Here is a 17,774-nt window from a genome sequence, read left to right as displayed (position 1 = left end):
AGGTGGAGGTTGGGAGGAGGGAGAGTATTCAAAAACTACCTGTTAGGTATTATGTTTATTAACTTGGTGACAAAATAATCTGTACCTCAGGCCCCTGCAATGTGCATTTACCAATATAACAAATGCACATGTACCCATGCACCTAAAATAAAAGCTTTAAAAAATGAAAAATAAGTTGGGCAAGGTGGCACACACTTGTAGTTCCAGCTACTCAGCAGACTGAGGCAGGAGGATCGCCTGAGCCCAGGAATTTAAGGCTGCAGTGAGCTATGATCATGCCACCGCACTCTAACCTGGGGGCAGGGTGAGAACTTGTCTCAAAAAAAAAAAAAAAAATCCAAAACCAGAAAAGTGGATAAACAGTTACATGAGCTGTGAGGACTCTGAGCAGGCAGGAAGAGTAGGAACCTGAATGGAAATAGAAAACCAGGCACTAATAGGAACGACACCCACTGAGACAGGAAAGGGGCCAAAAGTGGATGCTTATGTGGGAAATCCTTGATGGGAGACCAAGGGAATTCCAAGCTGATGACTCTTTTTTCCAAGCTAAGAGTGAAGTGGAAAAGTTAAGGATCAGTGGTGGGAGGACATGATTTTTAAAACACAGTTTACTATGGAACCCAGGAAGAGCAAGCAAACTATTGAAAACAGTGCTGACTAGGTAGCTTTGAGGACCCGGTTGAGGTTGTAGACCATGCATTCACAGCGCAAGTAATCAACAAAGTTGTATGGTCTTTCTCCATGGGTCCTCAGGACCCTAAAGAATCTTTCTCCCCGTACTCCTTCATCTTTTGCCCCACTCCTGCAACCAAGCCAGATTTGACCACCCACACACCTATCAGAGCCGCAGAACCCAGCTCAGATGGAGCCCAGAATTCCCATTTGGCAGGGAAAAAGTTTGGCCAATTTCCAAAGTTCAATAATATGTTCAGTCCTTCTACACCTCTCAGTATTGTGTCTCCAGATGTCTCTCCTTGAAGATACAGTCAAAGTAGATCACCCAAAGGGAATTTATTTTCTCCATGAACTGCAGCACCAGTGATGATCAACATATGAAAACTTGTGTATTAATTACATTCAGTCTGTGAGGTGAAGAGTTTAAATCTTAGCTCATAGTGGAGTAGTTAACAATAAAGCAGACTATAGAACTTGTTTCCTTGGCCTAAATTCCTATTTTGCCACTTAACTAGCAGTGTGATCCTGAGTTAACTCTATAACTTCATTGTATCTTAGTTTCCTCATCTGTCAAGTGAGGATATTGATAGAAAAGAAACAGTGGGGATAATAACTGCATTTGTCAGGGTTCTCTAGAGGGACAGGCTAATAGGATAGATGCATATATGAAAGGGAGTTTATTAAGGAGCATTGACTCATGCCATCACAAGGTGAAGTTCCACAGTAGGCTGTCTGCAAGCTGAGGAGCAAGAAGGAAGCCAGTCCAAGTCCCAAAACCTCAAAAGTAAAGAAGCCAAGAGTGCAGCCTCAGTCTGTGGCTGAAGGCCCTAGAGCCCCTGGCAAACCAGTAGTATAAGTGCAGAGTCCAAAAGCTGAAGAACGTGGAGTCTGATGTTTGAGGCCAAAAAGCAACCAGCATGGGGGCAAGATGAAGGTCGGAAGACTCAGCCAGTCTGGTCCCTCCATGTTCTTCTGCCTGCTTTTATTCTAGCTGTGCTGGCAGCTGATTAGATTGTGCCCACCAAGACTGAGGGTGGGTCTGCGTCTCCCAGTCCACTGACTCAAATGTTAATCTCCTGTGGCAGCACCCTCACAGACAAACTCAGGAACAATACTTTGTATCCTTCAATCCAATCAAGTTGACACTTAATATCAACCATCACAGAAACTCACTGCATTAATTCAGAAGACGACTTAAAAAAAAAAAATGTCTGGCACACAGTGAGGTTTATGTGCATAGTCATGATATTATTATAATATCATCATTAGAGTTTCTTTGCTCCCACACGGTCCCAATGAGATGCCCATCTCTACAAACACAATTTGATATTTATTTATAAATAGACAAAGATAGAAATCTAAAATCTAGCCCAACATTCACATTAACATGCATGTACTGTCAAACAGTGCTTCTAATACTAGTAAAGCTAGAGGTGATGTTTTTGGTATACAGGGAGGGTAAGATTTGCCGAGTTCCTTTCACTTTTTGTAATCTTTCACTTCACCTATCTATAAAAATAGATCTTAGGCTACATTAAAAAATTTAACTTCCACGATGTGAAAGACTGTGTATTGTCTACAGAATTTGATATTAACCACATGGTTCTACTTTTTACATATTTAGCCCTGCAGATTGTTATGTTCAACATTGTATGTTTTTCTCTCCGCTGTACTTTCTTTTTGAGAACTAAAATAATCTAAGTATCTTTCTTGCATGACTTTAAGTATTCAGATCACTTTTTTTTCCCCCACTTCAGCTTAGATCTATTCATGGCTGATAGTCCTTCTTTAGGTAGAAAAATTGTTGCCTGCGGTTAAAAAAAAATTTTTTTTTTGAAATAACATCTTCCCCCTAAAAGCAAAATGTTTAAGGACCATGAATAATCTTTATAAGCTACTTAAATTTTCTTTGTCTTACAGACAAAACAACATTTTTCCTAACCAACTCTAAGCTATTTCATAGGTCTATCTACCTGGAACACAAGCTCTTTAAATGTTTCACCAGAATTTATTTAAAATCTATGGCATACATTTTGGGATAAGGCTTCGGTAAAGTATTAAATTATAGTTTATGCTATGTGTAATGTAATAAAACCTGAACTTATTTACTCATCTTCGTATAAGACTATGTCTTAAAGAAACTTGATTCAATGCCCCTCCCATAATACTAGGTTAATTATTCTCTCTTGTAAAACTATAGAATATACCCCTTCCTATGGATGCTAAAAGCAGGAATCCAGAACTCTTGTTTTTCTTGGTAGAAACATTTCTACAACCTCCCAAATTCAATTAGGCAAACTTTCAAATCTTCAATTATCTGTTGTTCTATGAAAGTCTAAAGGTAATAGGAGCCCATTTAAAATATGGTAGCACCACCAAATACTTTCAAAATCTAACAGCACTAATGTATATTTTACATCGCTATATAGACATGGCATAGATAATTCCAATTTTAGTTTTGAAGATTTATTTTTGGAGTACCTGTTTCTAAAACGGGAAAGCTATGAGATTATTTAATGGGGATAGTAAACATTAATACTGTCTTGAACTGGGTCTTATAATATATGAGGCACCTAGGAGGGGTCCAGACTCTGTTCTATTATGGGGTCATGTGTCCTCAGAAAACTAGGTTACAATAACCAAGCATACACAATACCTTGGTAGAGATTACCACCTGTGGCAACCCCATTATGAAGACTGTGGTACACTGCCTCCCCAGACTGGAACCAATCTGTGGTCGGTAAATTGGTTGTTGGAAAATATAGAACCAGAAGTTCAAAACCAGCCCAGGCAACATAGAAAGAGTCCATCTCTACAAAAATAAAAAATAAATAAACAAAATAAAAAAGAACAAGAAGAAAATGAGTTGAATAGCTGCCTAGAATATTTTCTGTCTGCTGCCTTAATCCAATTACTTTAGAGATATGTTAAATATAATTTTAAAAAACCCAAATATGTAAATACATTGCCTCTCTTCTACTAGAGCTGGAGCCCCATGGAAAGAAGGACATACCTTTATCAAAGATCTGTTATCACCCCTTTGATTGTCACCGTCATTACACTAAGTTGCTGATGTAGTTTCATAATGCCTTATGTAAACTTCAGGTTATTAAGAGATCTAAATTATCAAAAATTTTTATTATATATGATATACAAATAATTCTTCAAGAACTTTATATGATTACATGCATGAGGATCTATCTTGATTAATAAAACAATGGAAAATATTCCAAATAAAGGATGAGAAAAGGAAATGCTTAGAAAATTGACCAGACAAAAATTGTTTTTTCCTTCAGACTTGGATATGGGGCAAAAATCTCAAACTTCTGATGAATTATAATCCTTCCTTTTTTCTTATAATGGAAGTGTAGCTTTAAATAAAAGAAGAGAGAAGTCTTAATTCTATTTGATTTTTGTTTTTCCCAAGTCCCAGTCTTGTGATCTAAATTGATAACAGGCTCTATTTGTTGGAAGATTATTCTGTCTACCATGTGAATATGGAAGAAATGTAGAAAGATGAACTGGTTTATATAGAAGATGATCTTTAAGTATGTACAGTGTTGAAAAAACAAAGAAACACAATATTGACTGGATAGTACCACTATTAGGACTAAGAATTTCAAATTTGCAATCCTGCCAATAATGTAGGACCTAAGTTTGGAATTAAAGTGGAAACAGCAGCACTTTAAACAAGGTAGAATGGGCATAATTCTTTGGTATAGTTTTTCATGATTCACAATGTAATATGTAAGAACTAATCTCTTACATATGTGTATACATGCACACGTGGATGCACACAAGCATTTGTTAAGGAGCTGATGTCTTGAAAGCATCTCTTTGTTGAGGGTTTTCCAACAGAAGGATGCATAGAGCCCAACAGAGATTCACAATTCAAATTTGTAATGTGCTTAGAAAATGAATGAAGTGGTACTCCCGGGACCAAAGGCAGACTATTTAGGCACATACTTTTCCCTTTCCATACATTTTTTCATTAAATGCTTACTAACACTCTAAGATGTATTATTAATCAGTTTTTACTATGATTTGAAAGCCACACAAACTTGTCCAAACTTCAAGGACAGTAGGAGGAAGATCTGAGTTTGAATCGAAGTTGGTTTCACTTTAGAGCCTAGGAAATCTCCACTTAGCACAGTGTCTCTGGGTTGCTTGTGAAGCTAGATTCTTAGAATTGGGGCCTCTAACCGAGAATCTGGAGAGACCTTGTATACATCCTGCTGCCATGGTCAGGCCTGAATGCTCTAGTTAGAGGCTCAAGGGTGTGAATTAAGAATATTGCCTGTCATATTAAAAATAGGTAATCCCTCTGAAGAGTCTCAATACAATTACTCAAATCAGAACTTTCTTTTTTCTAGAACTGAGTATCAGAGTAAAATCGGTCTCCTCTGATGAAGTCATCTTTGCTTTTTTAAATATAATGGAAATTCCTCGGTAAATTTCCTGACCAAATATTGTACTCAGATACAGCAACTGGTTTACAATATTTTGTCCCTGTTTTTCTATCTTTTTACTATACTATCATTTACTCAACCGACTGTACTTATTTGTAAAGCTATATTAAATCATTTTTTACAAAACTGGCTTGCTGTATTCGTCCATTCTCATGCTGCTGTAAGGAAATACCCGAGATTGGGTAATTTATAAATAAAAGAGGTTTGACTCACAATTCCACATGGTTGGGAAGGCCTCAGGAAACTTACAATCATAGCAGAAGGGACCTCTTCACAGGTGGCAGGAGAGAGGGAATGACTGCCAGCAGGGAAAATGCCAGATGCTTACTAAACCATCAGATCTCTTGAGAATGCACTCACTATCTTGAGAACAGCATGGGAGAAACTGCTCCCAAGATTCAATTACCTCCCTCCAGGTCCCTCCCATAATATGTAGAAATTACAGGGATTACAACTCAAGATAAGATTACAGTGGGACGGAGCCAAATTGTATGACTTGATATAAATACATGGCAACATTAAAAAAAAAAAAAAAAATCACACCTGAAGCCATTTTGAAAACCTTGGTCACCAGATCCTTTACTTAATAGATAATCTGTGATGTAAATTTCCTGGTATTCTGGCCATTCATGCAAAAATACATTCTGAGGTAGGAAAGAAAATAGGGGAAAATAATGCCTACTAGGTGCCAACAATGATTGGGTACTTCTTGTGCCTAATACCATTTTTTTTTCTTTTTTTTTTTGAGACAGAGTCTCACTCTGTCACCAGGTTGGAGTGCGGTGGCACCATCTCAGCTCACTGTAACCTCTGCCTCCGGGGTTCAAGTGATTCTCCTGCCTCAGCCTCCCGAGTAGCTGGGACTGCAGGCGTAAGCCACCCTGCCCAGCTAATTTTTGTATTTTTAGTAGAGACAGAATTTCACCATATTGGCCAGGATGGTCTCAATCTCTTGACCTCATGATCCACCCGCCTTGACTTCCCAAAGTGCTGGGATTATAGGCGTGAGCCACCATGCCTGGCCCCGTAATACCATTTTATTCCTTATATGCTTACACATGATGAAAGAGATTTAGATGCTCATTAAGCTCACGAAGCTCATAAGTGTCAGAGTTGGGATTTTAAATTCAGGTGTGTCTGAATCCTAACCTTATGCTCCTTTCACTCTGCCACTAGCCTTCTGATACACTACTGCTGAACTCTGGTGGTCTAATAGGCCAGAGGATATAATGCCTACAGTTTCACCTAGGGAAATAACTACATAGGCTCTAATTTAAATGACTTCACTTATAAACATAACTGTAGTTATCCACAAACTCTATTGATGCTATATGTCCATATTGTAGCAAATTATTTGAAAAAAGGAGAAATTAAAATTTGCAGGTACGGTAGCATGTGCTTTTATTCTCAGCTACTCAGGGGGCTGAGGCAGGAGGATTGCTTGAGCCTGAGAGGTCAAGCCTGCAGTGAGCTATGATTGTACCACTACACCCCAGCCTGAGTAACAGAGCAAGATTTTGTCTCCAAAAAGAAGAAGATTGGCCTGTGTGTATTAAAAAGATAGCAAGGAGAGAGCCAAACTCAAATTATGTGATAAAATGGGGCATGCAGATAATTTTTCACTGTTTCTTATTTTAAGGGAAATTCTGAATCCACATTTCTACTTATAATTAACATATCCATCCCTATATTTAAATTTATAAAAACTTTATAGGACTCCAGGCTTTTCTCAAATAGTACGTAAAGTGTATGTTTACATCTATGTAAGATAACATGAGCTGGACAAGATCCAATGAAGAGTATAAAAGTACAGTGAGGAGTGTGTCTTTTGTAGTTATATAATATATTGACTTTAGGCTTGTACTAGAAGAATTGTTCCTTACCTCCAGCTCCTGAATTTACTACAGCTGCCAAACACTTCCAAAATCTCTCAGTCTCAATCCCAGGGCTGGAGAAATTCCACATCCCTGGGAGATCAAGTTTCGCATCAATATTTTGGTGGGCTACTTGCCAATGCCTTATCAAGGAAAAATATAATTATAGGCGAGACTGCAGCAAGCTGATTCTATAATATTCTCCCCTCCTGTCTCAGCTGCTAAAATATAATATAATAAAAGTGATAGAAGATACTGCATCTGCCCTTTTGGTAATTCTATTTTCATTTTAGCTCCATTGCTGGATTGAGGAAGACTCCAAGCCATGCCAGAGCTACTGATGCACAGCTCCTAAAACTCTAGAATCTGATTTAGGAAAGTTACAGCCTCAAATAGAATTCAAGATAGAAAGGAAAGGTGGCAATAGGATAGAAAATTGGGGTTTTGTGGCAAATTAGGCTTTTTTTCCCCCTAGAATTTCTCTAATGGATAGTTCAACCTCTACACCAGAGATAAAATTAGTACAGGGACTTCAATAATTCATTCATTTTGTCTATGAGTCCCTGGGGGCTTATTTTCTATCACCATGTGCAGTGCATTATAACACCAAGGCATAGTTCAGGACTAATTACTATTGTTCATTCAGACTGAATTATACTAAGGTTTTACCCTACAGTATATCCAGGAGGGAGGCACAATGTGATCTCTGGTATCTTAAAAACCATACGCCAACTCAGTGGGGTCAGATGATACTCACACAGTTATTATTTTAAAATACAGTTTTAAACAAAGACTTTTTATGGCTCTTCATCAGTTATAGACTCAAGTCCAAATGCCTCAGCATAACATCAAAGACTTTTCGGTCCTTTGGCTCACCCTAACACACTTCCTTAGCTTCCTTTCTCACTCTTTTCCATGAACATATTGTTCTATCGAGCCTTACTCCTTCTTGCAGTCCTTCCAACAGCTCCTTTGTCTTACACCTTTGTCGCCTTGTCACGCTATTTACTTGATCTTGGAGCCACCTTTTCTCCTTCCTCTGTCTGTGAGCACCTTCCACCAAAACCTACACATGAAATATGCCCTGACTACACCATACCCAATCGAGGCTGAACTAATTATTTCATAGTCACAGGACTTTATCCTCCCTTCTCTTCCTCTAGCTACATGAGCTTCTTTGAGCAAGATCATGCTTATCCATCTCTGTATGTTGAACATCTGGGACAGTCCCTGGCATGTAACTGGTGCTCATTAAAGAACAGTTAATCAGCTGTCTTATGCACTTGCTTTTATAAAAGCCAAGTATTTCTTAAAACACAGTCCCCAACTATTTGCTTGCTTAGTGCTGTATCTTAAAGGTTGTATTTCTTTCTAACTCATATTTGTCTATATAGAGTCACTAAGTATTAGATTCCACGGAAGGAGCTCAGATCTCAGTTTTCCCACTTTCTACTGTGTGGATTTGGGATAATATCCCACATGTCTATAAAATGGAAATAATATTTGCCTTGGAGGAACACCTGAGATAAAACACCTGGCACACACTTGGCATACAACAAATGAACCAACAGAATTCATCTCAGAATGATAACATCAGCCTCGGGCATCCACATGGAAAGCAGGACGCTGAGGGACTAGGATGAGAGATGTTAGTTTCTGTTGATGAAACAAGGAGGGTTATGATGGAGCACAGAATATTGATTGGGAAGGCAGTCCTCAACTGTGGCACCACAGGGAGTGACTACAGTGCCAGTGGATACAAGAGTGGCAGAATCAGGAAGCGGTAAGAAGGGTAGAAGGAAGATATTCAGGAAAACTAAGAGTCCTAATACCTGATTTCTGAACAACTGATGATACTGAAATTAACAGCCGCATTTATTGAAGACTTAATTGTGTCAAGTGATTTACAAACTCTCTTTTGTCCTTCAAACTACCTTGCAAGGTAGGCATGGTAAATCTCTTCTTAGAGATGAGGAAATTAAGTCCAGAGAGGTTATGTAAAAGGAGACACAGGTAGTAACTGGTGATGTCTGAATTCAAGATGTCAGTTTCTTAAAAGCCGAGCTCTTTATACCACCCCAGTCTGCTTCCTAAAACCTCTGAAGCAACAAGCTGCTCCAGCTATCAACATTATCGATGTGAGTTAACTGATTAAATAAGGACATTTTATTTGTGGGTTCTGTTTTTACATTTAAAATAGGGAACTTCATTAAGTCTCACTCCATCACGTGAAAAAGGCGAGGCCTGTTTTCACCCCATTATGCATATGAAAAAACAAGACTCAGAAATTAAATGCCTAAGAATTACATATGGCATATACAGATATTCACTAAGACACATGTTTATATATTGACACCGGTAAACTGTAATCTTCAAGAGATCGCAGCCTGAAACCGTTCTGCTAACCACTGTATATGCACCGCCTGGTGCCGGCCGTGGCAAATACAAAGCAAAGAACAAAGAACAGCAAGGTCACTGAATGAATGAATGAATGGATGCATAGATAAATGAGGAAATGAATGCTTTAATGAATGAATACCATGTATTCAGAGGAAAGGCATGAAAACTTTGGTTTTGGCCAGATCCCTTGGGATACATGGTCAGATGCCTTGCAGGACCTAACTAGGTTTGCGTGGCTGATAAAGATAAGCCACTGCCTCTTTGAATGAGGAGTTTTAAGTATTTTCATTTGAGCAGTTTAGATCCCTAAACCATGAGAAAAACATAATAAATCCTTAAGTGACATTTACTTCATAACATTTAAAAGTATGAATTTAACACTCTTGTAGCAGACACATTTTGGAGGACTCCCTTGGGTCACACTCTAACTCTAGGAATTGGTTCTTTCTCTACCCCAGTATATGTTCTTCCACTTACATCCATGAGATTTCTCTTCATGAACTTAATACTTGAGTGAGTTTGAGGGTATTTCAGTCTGTTTAGGCTGAGGCGTATTATAAACAACTGAAACTAGGGTATATTATAAAAAAACTGAAATTGATTTCTCATAGTTCTGGAGGCTGGGAAGCCCAGGATTAGGGAAGCCCAAGATTGAGATTCAGTGTCTGGTAACAGCCTACTTCCCATTTCATAGATGGCCATCTTCTCACTGTGTCCTCACAGGCAGAAGGGGCAAAGGAGCTCTCTGGGGCCTTTTTTATAAGGACACTAATCCCATTCATGAGAGCTCTACACTCATGACCTAATCACTTCCCAAAGGCCCCATCTCCAAATATTGTCATATTGGGGATTAGCTTTCAATACATGAAATTTTGGAGTGATGCAAACATTCAGAGTATAGCAAAGAGTGGGGGTTGCTCTTTGAAAAAGCTTTGATTGGACAATCATCCGAGCCAAAACGTACACTGTAGCTGTAGAAAGAGACAGAGGAAGGACTAAAAGCATAAGGACATCCATGGTTTGGGGACATCCTGCCATTTCTGGGGGCACCTGTGTGCGCTGTATGCTCCAGGGTGATCCTCAGTGAAGCTTTCTCCAGTTGCTTCCCATGTGCTTGCCTTAATACTCAGATCCCTTTTTGAAAACTCATAGTTATATAAACTATTCCTCATCCATGTGTTCATCTGGCCAATGATACTGTGCCACTCATTATTTTAGGCACAAATAATACTAAGATGAGACGTGGCACAGTGTACAGATGAAGGCATGATCTTTTAGTGCCAGACTGCTTGTTTTCGTAGCCCAGCTCTGCCACAAGTTCTCTGTCCCGTCCGAGTATGTTTCTTCAGTTCTCCATGCCTCAATTTCCTCATCTCTAAACATGGGGATGATACCTATGTTATGATGTTATTAGGAGGGCTAAGTGAGTTAATACATGGAAAATGTTTGAAATTTAAAATGATACCTGGTATGCAGTAAGAGCTTAATAAATGTTGGTTGTTGTTATATCACAGTTTATGTCCTCAGGGACATTGAATATAGAAAAAGAGACAAACAGGAAAATAACCGATGACAATACATTGTATTAAGAATTATAACAGGCATCTCTGGCATTTAAACATATATGTAATAATAACTGCAGCTCATTCTATTCTGTTGAGAATACACACACATTCTTCACAATAGTGAAAACTAACAAATTGGATAAATGGCTGAAGTGGCAGCCAGGTAAGCACTTTGTGCAGACAAGATTCAGTCCTTCCTGGATATTCAATTTCCTTCTCAAAATCTGCATAATCACTGATGATCTTTGACTTGTAACACTTCTTTGAGGGATACGCTCTAACATTATTTGAATCTCTTCCTGTTACTTAATTCAAGCTTTCCAGTGTGTATTTCTTGTTCTTACAATAGGGTGAAAGTTACTTTAAAGCAGGGATTAAAAAAAAACCCAGCAAAATCATCTTAAATATCTTTGAGCTTCCGCAACCTACACAGCTAAACAGCATGTTTGAATGAATAAATGAGAAGCCAACCTGGTTAGATTGGCAAGCAAGTTATATTTCTGCCTAATATTTCTTTTCCTAATTGCATTTCTTTTGAGTTATTTGAACTCAGTGTATAACTCTTTAAGCTTTTAGTCAAGGCCTTTTATAATCATCTTGTATTAGCTCAAAGGCACTCATATCAACTGATTATAAGTCCATTTGCCTGACAACACAAACACTGAACTATTGGAGCAAGAACTGGGAACCTGAAGTGTAACTGTTGCTTATCTCTGCCTCACTCTGCGGCTTCAAAAACCCCAAGTCCCCCAGTTTGCTGTTATTATAGTATCTACGTCTACAAATGGGAAAAACATCTCTGACACAGTGTTACCTTCCACAGATAAGAGGGGAAGAATGCTTACATGGGCTAACTTTCAATTATGCCAAGGAAAGAGCCCAAATTCCCCTGTTTTGAGTTGAAAGGTCAGCTTCTAAATCCCCCGAAATAAAAAGAGAAAGTATGCCCACAGGGCCTGACTCTATTATGGGATCATTAATGGGTCTCCTCAGTTCATTCTTTTGGAATAGATCATTTAGGTCAAGAGCAACACAACCATAGTATGACATCGTGCCAAACACCCTTAAGTCTAATTCTATTTATGTTTCAGTTGATTTGGTAAAATGCAATACCAGAAGAGCAAAGGTTTTTGCCCAGTCAGTTATTACAGAAACAGGAGTGTCACTGCTCTTTAGAAAGAAGCTGCATATAACTAAAAATGACCTACCATGTAACTCAAAAGTAGAGTACCAGTAATTTGAATTTTTGTTTATCAGCTTTTGCTAAGTTTTCTCTCTACTCCAAGTAACCATTCCTTATTTGCTAAACAGATCTTAAATATAAAATTGTGCCAGCTCTTTGTTTCCCTTAGTATTTGCCAAAACAGGGCTTTTGAAAAAATATTTAACTGGTCTCAATTTTTTGTTCAAGATTGACTTAGCATTTAAATCCAGTTGCAAGCAACAGGTCATATTTCACTTAAATAATGGCAAGTAGCCTTATATTAGAGACATTCTCATATAAAAGTTCCACATTAGGAAAAATGCATTCTGAGAAATGTTCAAATACTATAAAGTGGTCAAGTATATGGAAAATGAAGCTCTGATCTGCAAAACAGCCTCAATAGCCTGCATTCATTTACCAAGGGGGAAGGGATGCGTGGAACCAGGCAAGGCCAATGTGTGAAAATCCATTACTCAAGAGGAATGTGCTAAGGTTCTAATGTTTCTAAATCAATTTTTGATTAATATTTAAGATGCTTGATATATATTAAATGTCAAGTGTATAATAAAATGTATTTTCTTACAGTTAGTAAAATCCAAAGCATGCCAGCACACTATGACCTGTTTTTTTTTTTTCAAATGTCTAGCAGCCAGTCTCAAATTGTTGACTTCGCTCCATTGCTACATTTTTTTTTTGAGGTAAAAAATTACATACAGGAAAAAGCATACATCTTATGTTATAAGTTGATGAATTTTGATAAAAGAATACATCCACATCGCCACCACCACAACTGATGCAGAACATTTCCAAAACCCCAGAAAATTTCTTGGTGTCTCCTTCCAGTTAAGCCTTCCTCTCAGAGGTAACCACCATTCTGATTCCAATTACTAGACATACATTTTGCCTTATTATATATAGTACATCACAGTTGCTATGGGTTGAATGTTTTTGTCCCCTTCAAATTTCATGTTGAAACTTGATCCTCTCCAAAATTCAGGTGTCGCTATTATGACAGCATTAACAGGTAAGACCCTTACAAGGTGATTAGGCCATGAGGGCTGCTCCCTCTCTACTGAGATTAAGATGCTTTAGGGCCAGGTGCTGTGGCTCATACCTGTAATCTCAGCACTTTGGGAGGCTGAGGAGGGTGGATCACCTGAGGTAAGGAGTTCAAGACCAGCCTGGCCAACATGGTGAAACCTTGTCTCCACTAAAAGCACAAAAGTTAGCCAGGTACAGTGGTGCAAGCCTGTAATCCCACACACTGGAGGCTGAGGCAGGAGAATCGCTTGAACCCCGGGGGCAGAGGTTGCAGTGAGTGGAGATCATGCCACTTCACTCCAGCCTGAGTGAAAGAGCAAAACTCCATCTCAAAATAATAATAATAATAAAACAAAAAATGATAGTTTTAAAAGAGGCATCAGGCAGCATCTAGCTAGCTTAAACTATCTTCCCCTTCTGCCCCGTGAGAATGCCGTGAGAATACTCTCACCAGATCAAGGTTAGCGCCTTGATCTTGATCTTGGAATTCTCAACCTCCAGAACTGTGAGAAAGAAATTTCTGTTCTTTTTAAATTACCCAGTCTGTGGTATGTTGTTATAGCAGCACAAACTGACTAATATATATATTATACATACCCAATAGTATATCCTATTTTGTGTCTAACTTTTTTCACTCAACATAATACTTGAGATTCATTGACACAAATATGTAAGTAATAAGTCACTGTTTAGATTGCTAAGTCATACTGTATGGTATGAATATATCACAGCGGTGTTACCCATTCTGTTGTTGATGGACTTTTGGGGTGATTCCAATATTAGGCTGGCTTGAACAAAAACTGGTATGAACACATGAACACTTTGTGTATGTCTTTTTGTGGATGTTACGTTTTCATCTCCCTTAGGTAAATATACAAAAGTAGAATCACTGGGTCAAAGGGTAGGTATATGTTTGACTTCATAAGAAATTGTCAAACCTTTTACAAAGTAAAACCACTTTTCACAAAGAGGTTGTGCCAATTCACATAGTCATCATCAGAAGATGAGGATTCTGGTTGCTTTGCATTTTTTGCCAACATTTAGTGGTGTCAGTCTTCTACTTATATCCATTCTACTGAATGTGAATATTTTCTTGTGATTATAATTTGCATTCTCCTGATGAATGTTGGTGATAACATTGTTTATGTACTTATTGGCTATCTGTATATCTTTCTCTGTGAAGTATCTAAGTTTTTTTGCCCACTTGAGAAACTGGGTTACCTCGTTATTTATAAGTCTGTCTTCAGATACGTATTGTAAATACTTCCTCTTAGTATGTAGCTTACTTTCATATTTTCCTAATGGTGTCTTTTGGTGAAGATATATTTAAAATTTTGATGGTGTGGGTTTTTTGTTTTTTTGTTTGTTCGTTTTGTTTTGAGATGGAGTTTCACTCTTGTCGCCCAGGCTGGAGTGCAATGGCGCGATCTCAGCTCACTGCAACCTCCGCCTCCTGGGTTCAAGCAATTCTTCTGCCTCAGCAGGAGAAATACATAAGGCATATATTTTGTTAAATGTATCCCATATGTATTTCATATCTTTAAAGCTATTGAAAAAAGTATTTTAAAATTTTAATTTCCAAATATTTGTTGCTACTATATAGAAATACAATGGATTTTTGTATATTGAATTTGTTTCCTATGATCTTGCTAGTTATAAGTGTTTTTGTAGATTATTCTGGACAAAAAAGTCATGCTGTCTGTGAATAAAGGCAGTTTGGCTTCTTTCTTGCTAATTTTATGTTTGTTTTTTTCTTCTTATGCTGACTTAATCACCCAGTAAACTATACACAGGCGCATACATACTTGATTTGCTCTAATCTAAGGGGAAAAGGACTTACTTTTTTACCATTAATTGTGATGCTAATTTTAGGTTTCCTAAATGCTCTTTATCAGATTAAGAAAGTTCCTTCTCTTTCTAATTTGCTAGAAGTTTTAAATCACAAATGGTTGTTGTACTTTGTCAAGTGCTTTTAATGACTCCACTGAGCTGATTCTATAGTTTTTTTTTTAAATCTCTTATTATGGTATGGTATGCCACATTGATTGATTTTCAAATGTCAAACCAACCTTGCATTCCTAGGATTAATTGACCTATTAATATTCTATTAAGATTTTTTATATATTACTATATTTGACCTGTAATAGATTGTTAGAGAATTTTGCATCAATATTTGTGAGATACAGTGATGTGTAACATCCTTTTCTTGTAACATTTTTTTTCAGGTTCTGTATCAGGGTTATTTTGGTCTCAAAACAAATAGGGAAGTATTCTTTCCTCTGTTTTCTGAAAGATTTTGTGTATTGGTATTAGCTCTTCCTTAAATGCTTGACAGAACTCATTAGTCTAAACAAACTGGCCTAGTGTGTGGTTTTGTGAGGGAAGTAGAAATAAAGCTATTGAGATTTCCTATTTATTTTATTTCTTCTTGTAACATTTTAAAGTTGCATTCATGTATGCAATTTATCTAGGTTGCTGAATTTATTGGCATAAAGTTGTTGATTTTTAAAAAATTGTTTTACTAACTATGGATCTATAATAACCACTCTTTTTTCTAGTGATTTGCATTTTTTTCTTTCTTCTTGTGTCCTCCATTGGTATTGCTAATTTTTTTTTGAGAATGAGTTTCACTCTTGTTACCCAGGTTGGAGTGCAGTGGCACAATCTTGGCTCACTGCAACTTCCGCCTCCTGAGTAGCTGGGATTATAGGCGCCCATCACCACGTTCAGCTAATTTTTGTACTTTTAGCAGAGACAGGATTTTATCATGTTGGACAAGCTGGTCTTGAACTCCTGACCTCAGGTGATCCACCTGCCTCGGCTTCCCAAAGTGCTGGGATTACAGGCATGAGCCACTGCGCCCAGTACTACTAATGGTTTAACAAAATTATTAATCTTTTAAAAAATGTAGCTTGGACTTTTTATTTTTTCTATATAACTTATTTTGGCTCTTATTTTTATTATTTCCTTCTATGTACTTATTTTGGGTTCCATTTATGCTTCCTGTTTTAAAATCTTAAAGGGGAAACTTAGTTGATCGATTTTAAACGTTTCTTATTCTTCAAGTCTACAAATTTCTCTCTATGAAATACTTTAGCCGCATTTCACACATTCTAACATTTTATTTTCATTATAGTTTAGTTTGAAATATTTACTAATCTTCTATTGATGTCTTGCCTGACTCATAGATTATTAAGATATATGTTTAATTTTCAAATATTTGGTGCTTTTTTCTAGTTTTCTTACTATTGATTTCTAATTTAGCTCCATTGTCACCAGAAAGCATACCTTGTAAAAATTTAACCTTTTAAAATTGACTGAAACTCCTTATTTTATGATATAGCATATGATGCATTGGTAAATACTCCATCTGCACTTGAAAAGAATACACCTAAAATGGGTATTTTGAGGTTGCTGGCTGTATGCTCTATAAATGTTAATCAGGTCAAAGTGATTGATAATGTTGATAAAATCTTATATATCCTTGCTGATTTATTTTATCTAGTTGTGCTGTCAAACACTAAGAAAGAACTTTTAAAATCTTCAACCATGTTTGTAGATTTACCTTTTTCTCCCTTTAGTATGTCAGGTTTTTTGCTCTCTATGTTGTTAAATTTTGTTACTAGGTTCATATGCCTTTATGTTACTTTTGTCTTCTTATTAACTCTTTTATTATTACAAAATATCTTTATCTTCGGTGATGCATATTATCTTGAAATGAACCTTGTACGACACTAATAGAGCCGTGCCAACTCTCTCTCGTGCTAACTTGTCTGCATCTCATATCTTTTTCCATCCTTTTACTTAAAACATACCTGTGGATTTATGTTTAAAGTGTGTTCCATACAAACAGCGTAAAATTGAGTGTTACTTTTTATTTCATTCGGTCAATCTAAATTTATTCAGTTAATATTTAATATAATTATTACCAGAGTTGTATTTATGTCTATTATTTTATTATTTGTTTTCTATTTGCTCATCTCTCTTTTTATATTTCTGCCTCTTCTTCTTGCTTTCTTTTGGATATACATTTTTTTTAAAAAGTCCATCTTAATTTTTCTAAAGGCTTAACTGTATCTTTTTGCACATTTTTAGATATTACTACACACATACACAGCCTCATCAGTTTATTTAGAATTAATATCATACTTCTTCATAAGAAATAGAAGTACTTTGCAACTGTGTAATTCCATTAACCTCTCTCATCATTTGTATTAATTTATAAACTCACAATGTAATGCTGAAATTTTGCATTAAAGACCAGCTATTTTTAAAAGAAATTTAGAAAACTGTCTTTTGTATTTACCCTCTTAGAATTTCTTCCTCTAGATGTGGAGTTCCATCTGATATCATTTCCCTTCATCTTGAAGAACTCTTTTAGCAGCTGCAACAGTGTAGATCTGCAGGCATCAAATTCTCTCAGCTTTCCTTTATCTGATAATGTGTTTATTTCACTTTCATTTATGAAGGATGTTTTTGTTGGATATGGAACTATATATGCACTTGTTTTTCTTTCAGGTCTTTAAAGATATTGACGCATTTTCTT

General features: G+C 36.9%; 1 pseudogene; it reads left to right on the top strand.

The window, feature by feature from the left end:
* The first annotated feature begins 8,700 nt into the window (after positions 1-8,700).
* The window catches only part of LOC108316175, a 46,919-nt pseudogene continuing 37,845 nt past the window's right edge, over positions 8,701-17,774 (top strand).

Source organism: Cebus imitator, unplaced genomic scaffold (genome assembly GCF_001604975.1).
Source record: "Cebus imitator isolate Cc_AM_T3 unplaced genomic scaffold, Cebus_imitator-1.0 Scaffold183, whole genome shotgun sequence".
In the NCBI taxonomy this organism is placed as follows: domain Eukaryota; kingdom Metazoa; phylum Chordata; class Mammalia; order Primates; family Cebidae; genus Cebus; species Cebus imitator.
Note: the sequence above shows the minus strand (reverse complement) of the source record. Positions and strands in the feature narration are given on the sequence as shown.